Raw genomic sequence first — 14191 nt, 5'->3', positions numbered from 1 at the left:
TGCAATCAATGTAATTGTATTTTTTCATCAGCCATACTTCTTCCTAGGCAGTCTTTGGAATTTGTTTCTATCTTAGAAAAAAAAAAAAAAGGAGGCACCCAGAGGAAATATAGATGCTGTTTCATTTTAAAGGTGAATTAGAAGCTCTTTTAACTGATCACACCAGAACTTAACAAGCCAGCCTCAAGTCTTAGAGCACTCCAGCTGAATTTTCAATATTTACTTATTTGGATTTTGCTCACAGCTTTTTCAGTAATAGCTGAAGGTGAGTTACATTCATGCACGCTGGGTATTTCCCTGTCCCTTGAGGGCTCAAGTCTAAGGGGCCCTTTTACAAAAGCTTAGTGCGCACTAATAGAATTAGAATTCTATACAGTGCACCTAGAGATCCACGCCAAAATCTAGGCATATTCTACAACAACGCGCGTAACTTAATTGGCTTAAAAAGCTAATCAGCATTGATAATTACACTTGGCAATAATTAGAATTTATACGCACAACTCGCTAAGTGTATTCTGTAATGAACTGCGCCTAAATTCTAATGCATGCCGCAGGGGGCATAGACAGACCTTATGGTGGGAGGGGGCCAGAGCCCGAGGTGGGGGGGGGCAATTTTGGTTTGCTGCCTCGCCGCCCTGCCACTCCCCACCCACTGCTGCAGTAAGTACCTTGGCTGGCGGGGGTTGGAGACCCCCGCCAAATGAAGCCTTGTCCAGCGCCGGTGTCTGGCACCGCCACATTGCCTGCCCTGCTCTCTCTTCCCCCTCATGTCCTGTACACTTCTTTTAGTGAAATTATTTCACTAAAAGGAGCGTGCAGGACATGAGGGGGAAGAAAGAGCAGGGCAGGCAACGTGGCAGCGCCAGAGATCAGTGCTGGACAAGGCTTCAGCTGGTGGGGGTTGGGGACCCCAGCCAGCAAAACCAGGGGCCCAGAGGAAAATTGAGGGGGCCCAGGCCCCCGTGGCTCCACATAGATAAGCCACTGGCATGCCGTTTAAAAGGAGCATGGCTATAGGCAGATTAATGGGTGTTTCATGGGCGTTTTAAAATTTATACGCAGTTATAGAATATGGCCCACCAGGCCCAGTGAGCGTAAATCTACATGTAGGAATTTAGGCCAAGTTTTTGTTTGCCTAAATGGACACGCATTGTTTTAGGAGCTAGGATTTCTGCCTAAGTGTATTCTATATACCACTCCTAAATCTAGGCACCACTTATAGAATATACTTAGGCAGAAATCTTTACCGCACAGATTTTTTAGGCTTCATATATAGAATCTGGCTCTAAATGCTAAGAAGTCCATAAGCATAAACTCCCTAATTCTATAAAACTTGCCAAAAATTACACTTGCAAATTTGGGCACTTTTCTCAGAAAATTAGGAAAGCATGTTTCTTTTATTTTCTAAAGGGCATCTAAAGGTCTGTTTTTAGTTTCAAATCTCTTTGGAAAGCAAGAGTTCAGGAGGGTAATATCACTAAGGAAATAGAGGAAGTTAATTAGAGAAAAAAATAAAAACAATAAATTTGTATAATGGTATGAATCAGAATGACCCGTGTTTGGTCATGTTTTTGAGCAGATGGAATGGTTGAAAGTGCTTGTCTATTCTTGTAATTAATGTTATTATTTCATACTCTATATGAGGCATGTTGCAACATTCAGAAAGTTTTGATGTTGCCTTTTCTGATGCTGCATGCTTTTAAATAGCCAATGTTGCTTTTTCTTCGTTGGATTGTAGTGATCACCCGTTAAGAAGCATTTTTTGTAAGCCTATATTATTCTGTACAATCCTCAATCAGGCCAATTATTGGTGTAAGATTTTAGAGGAATGCTAGGAGAATATCCAGAAGGTCAAAAGAGAGGCCTACAGGTATTACAACAGAGTCAGTATCAAAGATATTACAAATGACCTCATCACAATTCAACAGTATAACTCGCAATGTTTAAGCATTTCTTATGCCCTGAATGTAGGTAAATCGAGCCCAATCTGTGTCTGTGCAAACTGGGTTACACATGTTTCAGAGTAGGCCTCACTGGCCATTTTATTGATATTTCTTAGAAGAATGCCCACCTTGAACATACATCAGTGAAAACAGAGTCTGAGTCCTGGCTTTCAGCCTATTTGAAAATCAAAATGGATCACGCCTGGAGAGGCCAATAGATCTCTAGAGTACATATGTAATCCCTGTAGTACAGGACAGTCTGCACTATAAATCCAATGGCACTCATTGTAAGCTGTCCAATTGCTTAACATTTACCAAAAATGTTATTTGTCATCAAGCAGGATTAAGCAGATCACTATGCTTGTTTTGCTCATCAAATCCTACAAGTCCTAGCAGGCTTTTAGGGGCAGATAATCTTTTAGTAACAATACAGAAACTACAATGCAGTAATGGTCCAGTTCAAATGACGTTGTATTTACTAGTTTCATCACTTTTATGTCTCGTGGTCTCCCTGGATCTTTGTGTATGCAACTCTAAGTAACAGTTGTGTTGCTTCTTCTTCCATCTGTCCTGTTTTCATTGGAGCTGCCGTTGTGTCCAAAAAAAATGTACCCGGATAAAAAAAGGCTGTGTTGGGGGCATTTCTAGTGCTTGTTGGTTTCACTTTATGTGCTCAACGCTGATATTTAATACTGTTTGGAGAAAGTCAGATAAGTCTGAGCTAATAAATAGCTGTCCTGAACTTTTCCTTCCTAATTTTACCAGGTCTCGTCAGACCACACAGATACAGGCTGAAATCTGAATTACACTAACTGGACAAAGCTACTCTCTACCTGTCTCTGTAAAGCATTTCATAATATGGTTTGTGCTACTTATGTAAATGATGGCAATTAATAATAATAATGAGCCAGCTTTTGTTTTCAAAGATTAATGAGGTCAGTATTCATAAAACATAAGAGTTACCCTACTTGGTCAGAGTAAGGATCCATCTAGCCCAATGACCAGTCCAGGTCACAAGTTTCTGGCAAAGTCCCCAAAATGTGGCAAGATTTAATGCTAATTAATCCCAAGGATAAGCAATGGCTTTCCCCAGCTCTATCTTAATAATGGTTTATGAACTTTTCCTCCAGCAATTTGTCTAAACCTTTAAAAAACCCAGCTATGCTAACTGTTTGTATTTCTTGCTCCGGCAATGAGTTCCAGAGCTTAACTATATGCTGAGTGAATTTTTTTTTCCCTATTTATTTTAAATGTGCTACAACATAACTTCACGGAGTGTTACTTAGTCTTTGTACTTTTTGAAAGAGTAAATCAATTCATGTTTACTGGTTCAACTCCAATCAGGATTTTGTGTACCTCTATCATATCTCCCTCAGCTGTCTCTACTGTAAACTGAAGAATCTTAACCTCTTTAGCCTTTATTCATATGAGAGTCAATTCCCATTCTCTTAATCAGTATGGTCACTCTTATTTGTACCTTTTCTAGTTCCTCTACATCTTTTTTGAATTGCGGTGACCAGAACTGCACACAATACTTAAGGTGCAGTATCACTATGGAGTGATATGGAGGCATGATGATAGTTTTATTCCCTATTCTTTTCCTAATAATTCTAACTGTTTGGGGGGGGGGGGGGGGTTGGGGGGCACTGCTGCACACTGAGCATAAGAGAGCAACCGTGGACTGCCATAAAGGGCCCTCTTCCTGCCCAAAGCTGGGGGAAGCACAACCTTCCAGTAGGCTTTGGGGTCCTCTTCCAAGTTCCTGTCATGAGCCCCAGCATGACCCCCCCCCCCCCCCAGTAATTAGTCCTATTCAGCATCCTGGGGATAGGGAGACAGGCAGCGTACAAAAGCCTATCTTATGATCCAAGCAGCACTCACTCCAAAGCGACAACTTTTGTTACGTGTAACATCAGTAAGATGTCAAATGAGTGCCTACATCAGAGCTCTCGGTGTACAGTGGTTCGAAAACAGCAAGTCACTTCAAGTCATGGTGAACTTGAATTCGATTTTGGCAATCTGGGCCATGCAGGTTTACATTACAGGAGCAGTGTTGGTTCAGCATCATCTGCAGCTTGACTGAACAGGTAGAATCAAGTTTCACCCCCTTTCTACTCTATTCAGTTTCGAAGAAGGGTTGGGTTGTGTCTTAATTTCCATATGACACCTATAAATTTTCTAAAGAAAAAGACTTCAAACAAGCCAGTTACCAAAAATAGAGGAGAAAGGCTTTCCTCAAACAACGACAGCCTATGTAGTTTGTAACAGGCTACAAGGAGATTATTCAAGATCAACATATACTTTTATAATGTTTATTGCATAACATTTAACTAAGCATTGACTACTTTTCTACACTTAATTCATTCTTAGTAAGCAGAGGTCACTGTTGCATATGCAGTAATCACGTCGTTATGACAAACAGTACACAAATAAAATGGACTCCAGATTTTTGAGACCAAAAGATAAGTAATGCCACACACTGGGAAAAGACCAAGGGTCCATCGAGCCCAGCATCCTGTCCACGACAGCGGCCAATCCAGGCCAAGGGCACCTGGCAAGCTTCCCAAACGTACAAACATTCTATACATGTTATTCCTGGAATTGTGTGGATTTTTCCCAAGTCCATTTAGTAGTGGTTTATGGACTTGTCCTTTAGGAAACCGTCTAACCCCTTTTTAAACTCTGCCAAGCTAACCGCCTTCACCACGTTCTCCGGCAATGAATTCCAGAGTTTAATTATGCTTTGGGTGAAGAAACATTTTCTCCGATTTGTTTTAAATTTACTACACTGTAGTTTCATCGCATGCCCCCTAGTCCTAGTATTTTTGGAAAGCGTGAACAGATGATTCACATCCACCTGTTCCACTCCACTCATTATTTTATATACCTCTATCATGTCTCCCTTAGCCGTCTCTTCTCCAAGCTGAAAAGCCCTAGCCTCCTTAGTCTTTCTTCATAGGGAAGTCATCCCATCCCCGCTATCATTTTAGTCGCCCTTCGCTGCACCTTTTCCAATTCTACTATATCTTTCTTGAGATGCGGCGACCAGAATTGAACACAATACTCAAGGTGCGGTCGCACCATGGAGCGATATAACGGCATTATAACATCCTCACACCTGTTTTCCATACCTTTCCTAATAATACCTAACATTCTACTCGCTTTCCGAGCTGCAGCAGCACACTGAGCAGAAGGTTTCAGCGTATTATCGACGACGACACCCAGATCCCTTTCTTGGTCCGTGGAACCTTGCATGACGTAGCTATAATTCGGGTTCTTTTTTCCCACATGCATCACCTTGCACTTGCTCACATTAAACATCATCTGCCATTTAGCCGCCCAGTCTCCCAGTCTCGTAAGGTCCTTCTGTAATTTTTCCACAATCCTGTCACGAGCAAATTTAATTACCTCGCTAGTTACTCCCATCTCTAAATCATTTATAAATATATTAAAAAGCAGCGGTCCTAGCACAGACCCCTGAGGAACCCCACTAACTACCCTTCTCCATTGTGAATACTGCCCATTTAACCCCACTCTCTGTTTCCTATCCTATCCTTCAACAAGTTTTTAATCCACAATAGGACATTTCCTCCTATTCCATGACCCTCCAATTTCCTCTGTAGCCTTTCATGAGGTACCTTGTCAAATGCCTTTTGAAAATCCAGATACACAATATCAACCGGCTCCCCTTTGTCCACATGTTTGTTTACTCCTTCAAAGAATTGAAGTAAATTGGTCAGGCAAGATTTCCCCATACATGTCCTTGGATGTGCTCTGTAATTTTGTTTTTGATAATAGCCTCTACCATTTTCCCCGGCACCGACGTCAGACTCACCGGTCTATAATTTCCCAGATCTCCCCTGGAACCCTGCAATCTTCTGGTACCACGCCCGATTTTAAGGATAAATTGCATTTCACTAACAGTAGCTCCGCAAGCTCATTTTTCAGTTCTATCAGTACTCTAGGATGAATACCATCCGGTCCAGGAGATTTGCTACTCTTTAGTTTGCTGAACTGCCCCATTACATCCTCCAGGTTTACCGTGAAGTCAGTAAGTTTCTCCGACTCGTCCGCTTGAAATACCATTTTCGACACCGGTATCCCACCCAAATCTTCCTCGGTGAAGACTGAAGCAAAGAATTCATTCAATCTCTCTGCTACGTCTTTATCTTCCTTGATCGCCCCTTTTACCCCTCGGTCATCCAGCGGCCCAACCGATTCTTTTGCCGGCTTCCTGCTTTTAATATACCGAAAAAAATTTTGTTATGTTTTTTGCCTCTAATGCTATCTTTTTTTCGTAATCCCTCTTGGCCTTCTTTATCTGCGCCTTTCATTTGCCTTGACACTCCTTATGCTGCTTCTTGTTATTTTCAGACGGTTCCTTCTTCCATTTTCTGAAGACGTTTCTTTTAGCCCTAATAGCTTCCTTCACCTCACTTTTCAACCATGCTGGCTGTCTTTCGGACTTCCGTCGTTTTCTAATTCGCAGAATATGTTTGGCCTGGGCCTCCAGGATGGTATTTTTGAACAGCGTCCATGCCTGTTGTACAGTTTTTACCCTCTCAGTTGCCCCCCCTAAGTGTTTTTTAACCGTTCTTCTCATTTTATCATAGTCTCCTTTTTTAAAGTTAAACACTAACGTATTTGACTTCCTGTGTATAGTTACTTCAAGGTTGATATCAAAACTGATCATATTATGATCACTGTTATCAAGCGGCCCCAGTACCATAACGTCCCTCACCAGATCATGTGCTCCACTAAGGACCAAGTCTAGAATGTTTCCTTCTCTCATCGGCTCCTGCACCAGCTGCTCCATAGAGCTGTCCTTGATTTCATCAAGGAATTGTACCTCTCTAGCGTGTCCCGATGTTACATTTACCCAGTCTATATTTGGATAATTGAAGTCACCCATTATTATCACATTGCCCATTTTGTTTGCATCTCTGATTTCTTTTATCATTTCTGCGTCTACCTGCTCATCCTGGCGAGGCGGACGGTAGTACACTCCTATCGCCATCCTTTTCCCTTTTATACATGGAATTTCAACCCACAATGATTCAAAGGTGTGATTTGTGTCCTGCTGAATTTGTAATTTATCTGAGTCAAGGCTCTCATTAATATACAATGCTACCCCTCCACCAGTCCGGTCCACCCTATCACTACGATATACTTTGTACCCCGGTATGACAGTGTCCCACTGGTTATCCTCCTTCCACCAGGTCTCAGTAATGCCTATTATATCCAATTTTTCATTTAGTGCAATATATTCCAACTCTCCCATCTTATTTCTTAGACTCCTAGCATTTGCATATAGACATTTCAGAGTATGTTTGTTGTTCCTATTTGCATGATGCTTAGTACTTGCCACTATTGATTTGCCATCTTTTGTCTGATCTTTAGTTGTATTTAAGGGCACCTGGCCTACTATGGTCTGTTGTGCAACCTCACTATCCAGAAACCCTATCTTCCCTGTTTGTGAGGTTTCCTTGCAAGATACCTTATCCCGAACCATGCGCTTTTGAGCGACTCTCGGCCTTCCCCCCATTTCTAGTTTAAAAATGGAGCTGTTTAGTAAATAAATCCAAGGTGCTGGGTCATTGTGGCCCTGAGATCATTTCCATTCATCCATTCATTAGCCTCAATCCATTCATTAGCCTCCCCCCCCCCCCCCCCCCCACACACCTCTGGCTAGGCCACTGGTTCTTACAGTTGAGAACTCATTTTGAATATTCTGAAATGTAATGTGATCAATATTTTGAAGTGTTCCATTCCCAGCAAAGCTCAGCAGTTTGCATCACTTTGATACATCAAAAGGTTCTAAAAGTGCATTAGACTCTGCAGTTGCTGCAGCAGTTACTGTATTTTGCAATTATGGTAGAGGAAAGGATAGTAGATAGCATGGATGGACAGATTAGATTAGCCATATTTGGTTTGTCTGCCTTCATTTCTCTTTGTTTAATGCAGAATATTAAAAATCTACCACCAAAGTGGAGAAACTGGATCCACTATGGGAGGAATAATGCAGCAACAGAGGAGTAGCGTGATCAACAGGACTCTTCCGAAAAGCTAAGGTGACGTAGTGTGGAAAAATATCTTTTAATTGTAAATAAAATATGACTCGACATGACACCGTGTTTCGGCAACAATGCCTGCCTCAGGAGTCTGTGTATATGGTCGCTTGATTGTAAAAGCGGAGGATAATGCACAGAAGAGCATACCAAATCGAGTCTTAGAAAGACTGGTGACTGGTGGACGTAAATGATGCAGTGCGGAAAAGATGTCTTTAGAGCAATGAACAGTAGATAAATGCCAAGCACAGTTCATTGATCTAAAGTCATCTTTTCTGCACTGCATCATTTACATCCACCAGTCACCAGTCTTTCTAAAGACTGTTTGGAAGAGTCCTGTTGATTACGCTACTCCTCTGTTGCTGCATAATGCAGAAAATTAACTTGCAGTAGATGTAAATCTAAGGCAGTAACTATTGGGGAAATACCCAGCATTTTCCATTGCAGGTCATGCATTACTTTTTGCACTATTTATTTCTTAAAAACTTACTATACTGCCTTTAGCTGCCACATTGCAGATCAAAGCGTGCAATAATGATTTTACCAAAGGAAAATCATACCAAAACAAATCCGATTGATTTCTTTGACTGGGTGACCAGAGATTTGGATAGTGGACATGCGCTAGATGTAGTCTCCTTGGTTTTCAGTATGGCCTTTGATACCGTTCCTCATTGGAAGCTCATGAATAAACTCAGTGGGCTAAAGTCAGGACACAAAGAAGCTCATTTTCAAAGCACTTTGACATATAATGTTCCATAGGTTACTATGGAACTTTGTTAGTCTAAGTGCTTTGAAAATACAACTCCACATAACTTTCTAAGCCTACATGCTTTGAAAATACGCCTCTATGTAACTTTGTAAGTCCAAGTGCTTTGAAAATACTCCTTAAAGCGGTGAACTGGAGTGGACATTGGCTGAATGAGAGATGGCAGAGGGAGGTGAGTTACATTCAGCTACATAGGTTTTTCTCTGTTCTTGGAGGGCTCACAATCTAAGTTTGTCCTATCTAATGCATCTTTATTTTGGCTATCCTCTAGGGCTGTCAAGAGACACAGCCGGGCCCTGGGCAGGACTGGACCAACGTGCATGCTCATGCATGCACATACCCCTATGCCCCCCACCTGGGCTCACACCGCACCTCCACCCCCCATACACAGGCAGCCACCCCTGCACCTTTCTGTCTGCTCCCTCACTCTGTTCTTTCCTGCGTTGCTCCTATCCATGCCAGGAGTTAGGACTGGGATGATTGAATTAATGCAATCATCCGGTTCCTGGGTGGCACACAGGAGCAAGAAAGGACAGAAGCAGGCAGGAAGAAGCTTGCTGATACCGGGCCCTAACTCATGTCCCCCCCTTAGAGGCCAGGCCCGGAGAATCCCCCCCCCCCCACACACACACACACCGCCCCCTCTCTCAGCAGCCCTGCTATCCTCAATACCAGACTAGGTTGAGCAACAATGGCCACCACATTGTAAAGTTTAGGATGAAGAATGGTCACATAGTAAGAATTGTTCCACTGGCAGGGGGAGGGGGCAATAGAAATGGGATTGTCAACTGGCTTCACTATTTCAGACCAGATTCAGCTGGTGATAGTTTTTATTTACAGTCCTTTGTTCCTTAAGGAAATCAAGTTCATGCAGGCAGTGGCATATAAATCACAACTGTGTCAGTCTGTCCTAGAAAAAAATAGAGCTGGTTGACAACCCTAGTATAGGTAATATTAACTGCTACATACAGAACCCCAGTGTTGCAGCAGACCACAAGAAAAATTGGTCTTAGAGATGACAAGAACACAGACAAGTAACAAAACAGTTGTTGATACAAAGATTTTTGGAACTGAAGGTTATAGAATGTCAACAATTAAAACAAATGGGAACTCACTCCTGGCCTTTTCCATTGTAGTTTCCAGACCTGGTCTGCAGATAACAAATCGGGGCCAATTGAAGTGATGTGTGCTGGAAAAGTTTCATCTTCAAACAAGATGCGTTGTCTCTGGCAATATTCTCTCAAGTAATCAAAATCCTGATCCTTGAATTTCCTGGGGTTCTGCAGGCTGCCAAGCTTTCCCTGAATCTTTTGGTCTTGAGCTATTTTCTGATATACTCCAGGGATGGGCATCGTGACACCTTCCTATGGGGTAGAAAGACAGAAGGTTATATAAAACCATTCTCCAAATTTCCAGGTTACAGTTCACGCTGCTCTAACACTACAATGAACGAAGTAGGGAATGTCCTCGAAACTACAGATTAAAATGAAATGCTCACAAGAACAGCAGGACAAACCTCAGCAGCTATGGTTTCTTGAAAAAGGACTGAAGCATGTTACAATGTTGGACATGCACAGAAAGAGAGTGGGAAATGGACCAATGACTCCAGGAGAACGGGAGATAAGATTTCAAAGAACCACTTTATTCAATGACTCGACACAGAAAACTGTGTTTCGGCCAAAAGGTCTGCCTCAGGAGTCTTGGAGGCTCATTTTCAAAGCACTTAGCCTCCCAAAGTTCCATAGAAACCTATGGAACTTAGCCTCCCAAAGTGCTTTGAAAATATGCCTCTTGGTGATTCTTGTATTCCCAAATAAAAAACTTGAGGTCGAGTGGTCTAGCAATTAAAATAATTCCACATCATGGCTGAGACCGCTGAAATATTACACTATATACACTAACGTTTGAATAACTCGTGAAGGAAATGTTATTTTCTCCTTCACGAGTTATTCAAACGTTAGTGTATATAGTGTAATATTTCAGCGGTCTCGGCCATAATGTGGAATTATTTTAATTGCTAGACCACTCGACCTCAAGTTTTTTATTTGGGAATACAAGAATCACCAAGACTCCTGAGGCAGGCCTTTTGGCCGAAACACAGTTTTCTGTGTCGAGTCATTGAATAAAGTGGTTCTTTGAAATCTTATCTCCCGTTCTCCTGGAGTCATTGGTCCATTTCCCACTCTCTTTCTGTGCTGTTATTTTTATGTGGGAGTTAGTGTTCATCCACTTAGGTGGATTACTCTCTACAATGTTGGACATGGACATTTTGAAACAATTGTCACTGAAAGAGGAGGGATGAATGTGTTGCCTTCCTTCCAGTCCACCTCTGGGCACCCCCAACATTGGAGGGCTGGCTACACCTCTGCTATGCAGTTAAAACATTTCAAATATTAGGCTTTTCTTGACAAGTTTTCAGAGCTACGAGCTACACTGCCTTCATCAAATCAAAATGAGCTGCTTAAAGCCAAAGATGATTTTGCTTTAACATACAAGTGTGTCACAAATTGCAATACAATGGTAATATAAGGGAGGGGGGAAAGGGGAGAGCAGATTAACAAGGCAATCATACTACTGTACATAGGATCCAGCTCTCTATGGGTGCAGTGGTTGCTGAGGGGAGATATGATTGAGATCTGCAAATCCTGAGTGGTGTAGAACAATTAGAAGTGAATCAATTTTTTACTCTTTCAAAAAGTACCGTGACTAGGGGACACTCAACGAAGTTACATGGAAATATTTTTTAAACAAATAGAAGGAAATATTTTTTCACTGAACAAATAGATACACTCTGGAACTTGTTAACAGAGGATGTGGTAAGTGCTATTGAGACAGACATGGGAGAAGCCACTCCTTCCCCTGGGATTAGTAGAATGGAATGTTTCTGCCAGGTACTTGTGGCTTCGATTGGCCGCTGTTGGAAACATGATACTGGGCTAGATGGACCATTGATCTGACCCAGCATGGCTGTCCTTATATTCCTATTGTGTCCAGAAAGGGGTAATTAGGATTGTGTTTAGCACCATTAATCATTCTGAAAACTAGGCACCTATATCCACCAACATACAGGAAATCAGTGGGCTCGTTGACTTATGGGGAAAATTTTCAAACAGATTTGCCATGAGTAAATGGGTATTTAGTCATAAAAAAGCCCCTTTGAAAATTGCCCTTGGCCTTCTGTGGATGAAGTATGCACACTGCCAACAATACTACTTTGCCAGGTGCAGAAAAGAGGCAGTACTTGGACGATGCTAGGGCAGAATAGAGAAAGCAAGCTTGTGGATTTTATTTTGAAATCTCTGCGCCTGCTTTCGACATGACAGATGCCACCACCACCCCACAGCAGATTTTCAAAGGAAATCTCTCTTGATAGTGTGTCTTAAAAATTAACTTGCAGGTCTGCAAGTGTTATGGGGAAGCTGGAAATTGATGTCTTAATATTTCAATAGCCTGGATCACTTGTTGCACCAATCATTTTCTATCTAAAAATTACAGGAAATTGGTAATATCAATGTGCCTTCGCTGTAAAGTACTTTTGCTTGTCACTGCTATTTGCCATTATTATCACATTAAAAGCAAAACCATCCCATTCACACAATTAAACATTTACATAGGTCTGAATCCAGCTGAAAAATTCCGATCATTAATAAATGTCAAGCAAATTTTGCAAAGGAAGAGAGAACATTCTGTTTCATTTCCTGAGGCTTGCCCTGAATTATTGCCTGTGACAGGCTAGGGTAAGGAGGGGAGAGAGAAGGGCAGCCAGGATAAGGGAGGAAGAGCTCTCCTGACTGCTCAGTTAATGGAGCTGCTCATTTAGCTCAGCAGTACAATTTCTGGCTTAAAACCTGCAAATTCCAGACTCCAAGTGCCAAACATAGCAAGCATTAACCCTCTCCTTCTATAATGTACACCAAAAGTAAGGCACTTAGGGGCCCTTTTACTAAGCTCCGTAAGCAACTACGTGCGCCCAATGTACGCCAAAATGGAGTTACCGCCAGGCTACCATGTGGCTCTTGCGGTAATTTCATTTTTGGCGCACGTCCAATACGCGTGTCTGAAAAATAATTTTTGTTTTCGGACGTGTGTACTGGACGTGCACCAAGTGGCATTTGATGCACGTAGGCCATTTCTGCCTGGTTACCACGTGAGTCTTTACCGCTAGGTCAATGGCTGGCGGTAAGGTTGCAGACTCAAAATGGACGCGTGGCAATTTTGATGTTGCCGCACATCCATTTTTGGCAAAAAATTTTAAAAAGGCCTTTTTTTACAGGCACGCTGAAAAATGGATCAGCGTACGCCCAAAACCCACGCCTACACTACCGCAAGCCATTTTTCAGTGTACCTTAGTAAAAGGACCCCTAATTCAGCACTTAACTTCTGTGCTACAGTACCAGTTATGCACCGAAAATGGGGTAAAATAACTGGTGCACTTAGGTGCTATTCTGTAATTTGACACTAAGATCCAGATTCTATATATGGCGCCTGAAATATCTGTGCAGTAAAACACTTACGCCTAGGCGTATTCTCTAAAGTGCGCCTAAATTGTATAGAATAGGCTGAAATTTCCAAGGGGTATATAGAATATGTTGAGCGCCTCTCCAAATTGGGTCACATCCATTTAGGCTATGTTTTACTTGACGTAAATCCTGACACCTAAATTAGGTGCAGAGTGGGTGTATTCTATAATAATGCGCATAGATTTTAGCAACACCTATGCTCTGCTCATGGCCATTCCCCCTTTTCAACTTTGCAACTTAGAATATGCTTAGTGAGTTGTACACATTAATTTTTAATGCCAATTAGTGCTAATAATTGCTTGTTAACCTCTAATTGACAGCACTGATTAGCTAGTTAAATAATTGAGTTATGCACATTGTTATAGAATACGCTTCGATTTCCGGACAGAAATTAAGGTGCAATATATAGATTTTGGGGGTAAGTGTTCTAGCACATAACTGCAAGAGGCGCATTCATGTTGGGGAGGGGGACATGGCCATGCTGCCAGGCAACATGCACAACTTATAGAATAAGTACATAAGTATTACCATACTAGGACAGACTGAAGGTCCATCAAGCTCAGCATCCTGTTTCCAACAGTGGCCAATCCAGGTCACAAATACCTGGCAAGATCCCAAAATAGTACAATACTTTTTATGCTGCTTTTTCCAGAAATAAGCAGTGGATTCTCCCCACGACCATATTAATAATGGTCTGTAGACTTTTCTTTTAGTAAGCCATCCAAACCTTTTTTAAACCCCGCTAAGCTAACTGCTTTTGCCACATTCTTTAGCAACGAATTCCAGAGTTTAATTACACGTTGAATGAAGAAACATTTTCTCCAATTCATTTTAAATGTACTACTTTGTAGTTTCATTGAATGCCCCCTAGTCCTAGTATTTTTAGAAAAAGTA

General features: G+C 41.8%; 1 protein-coding gene across 1 annotated transcript in view; it reads right to left on the bottom strand.

Annotated features, from left to right (window-relative positions):
* The window catches only part of LOC115465566 (calpain-14-like), a 208611-nt gene extending 198654 nt beyond the window's left edge, over positions 1 to 9957 (bottom strand). The window contains exon 1 of the mRNA XM_030196116.1: positions 9893 to 9957. The gene's annotated coding sequence lies outside the window, so the exon portion shown is untranslated. The remainder of the gene's footprint in view (positions 1 to 9892) is intronic.
* Positions 9958 to 14191: the final 4234 nt, after the last annotated feature.

The sequence above is a fragment of the Microcaecilia unicolor genome, chromosome 3 (genome assembly GCF_901765095.1).
Source record: "Microcaecilia unicolor chromosome 3, aMicUni1.1, whole genome shotgun sequence".
NCBI classification, from domain to species: domain Eukaryota; kingdom Metazoa; phylum Chordata; class Amphibia; order Gymnophiona; family Siphonopidae; genus Microcaecilia; species Microcaecilia unicolor.
This window is presented reverse-complemented; position numbering and strand designations above follow the sequence as displayed.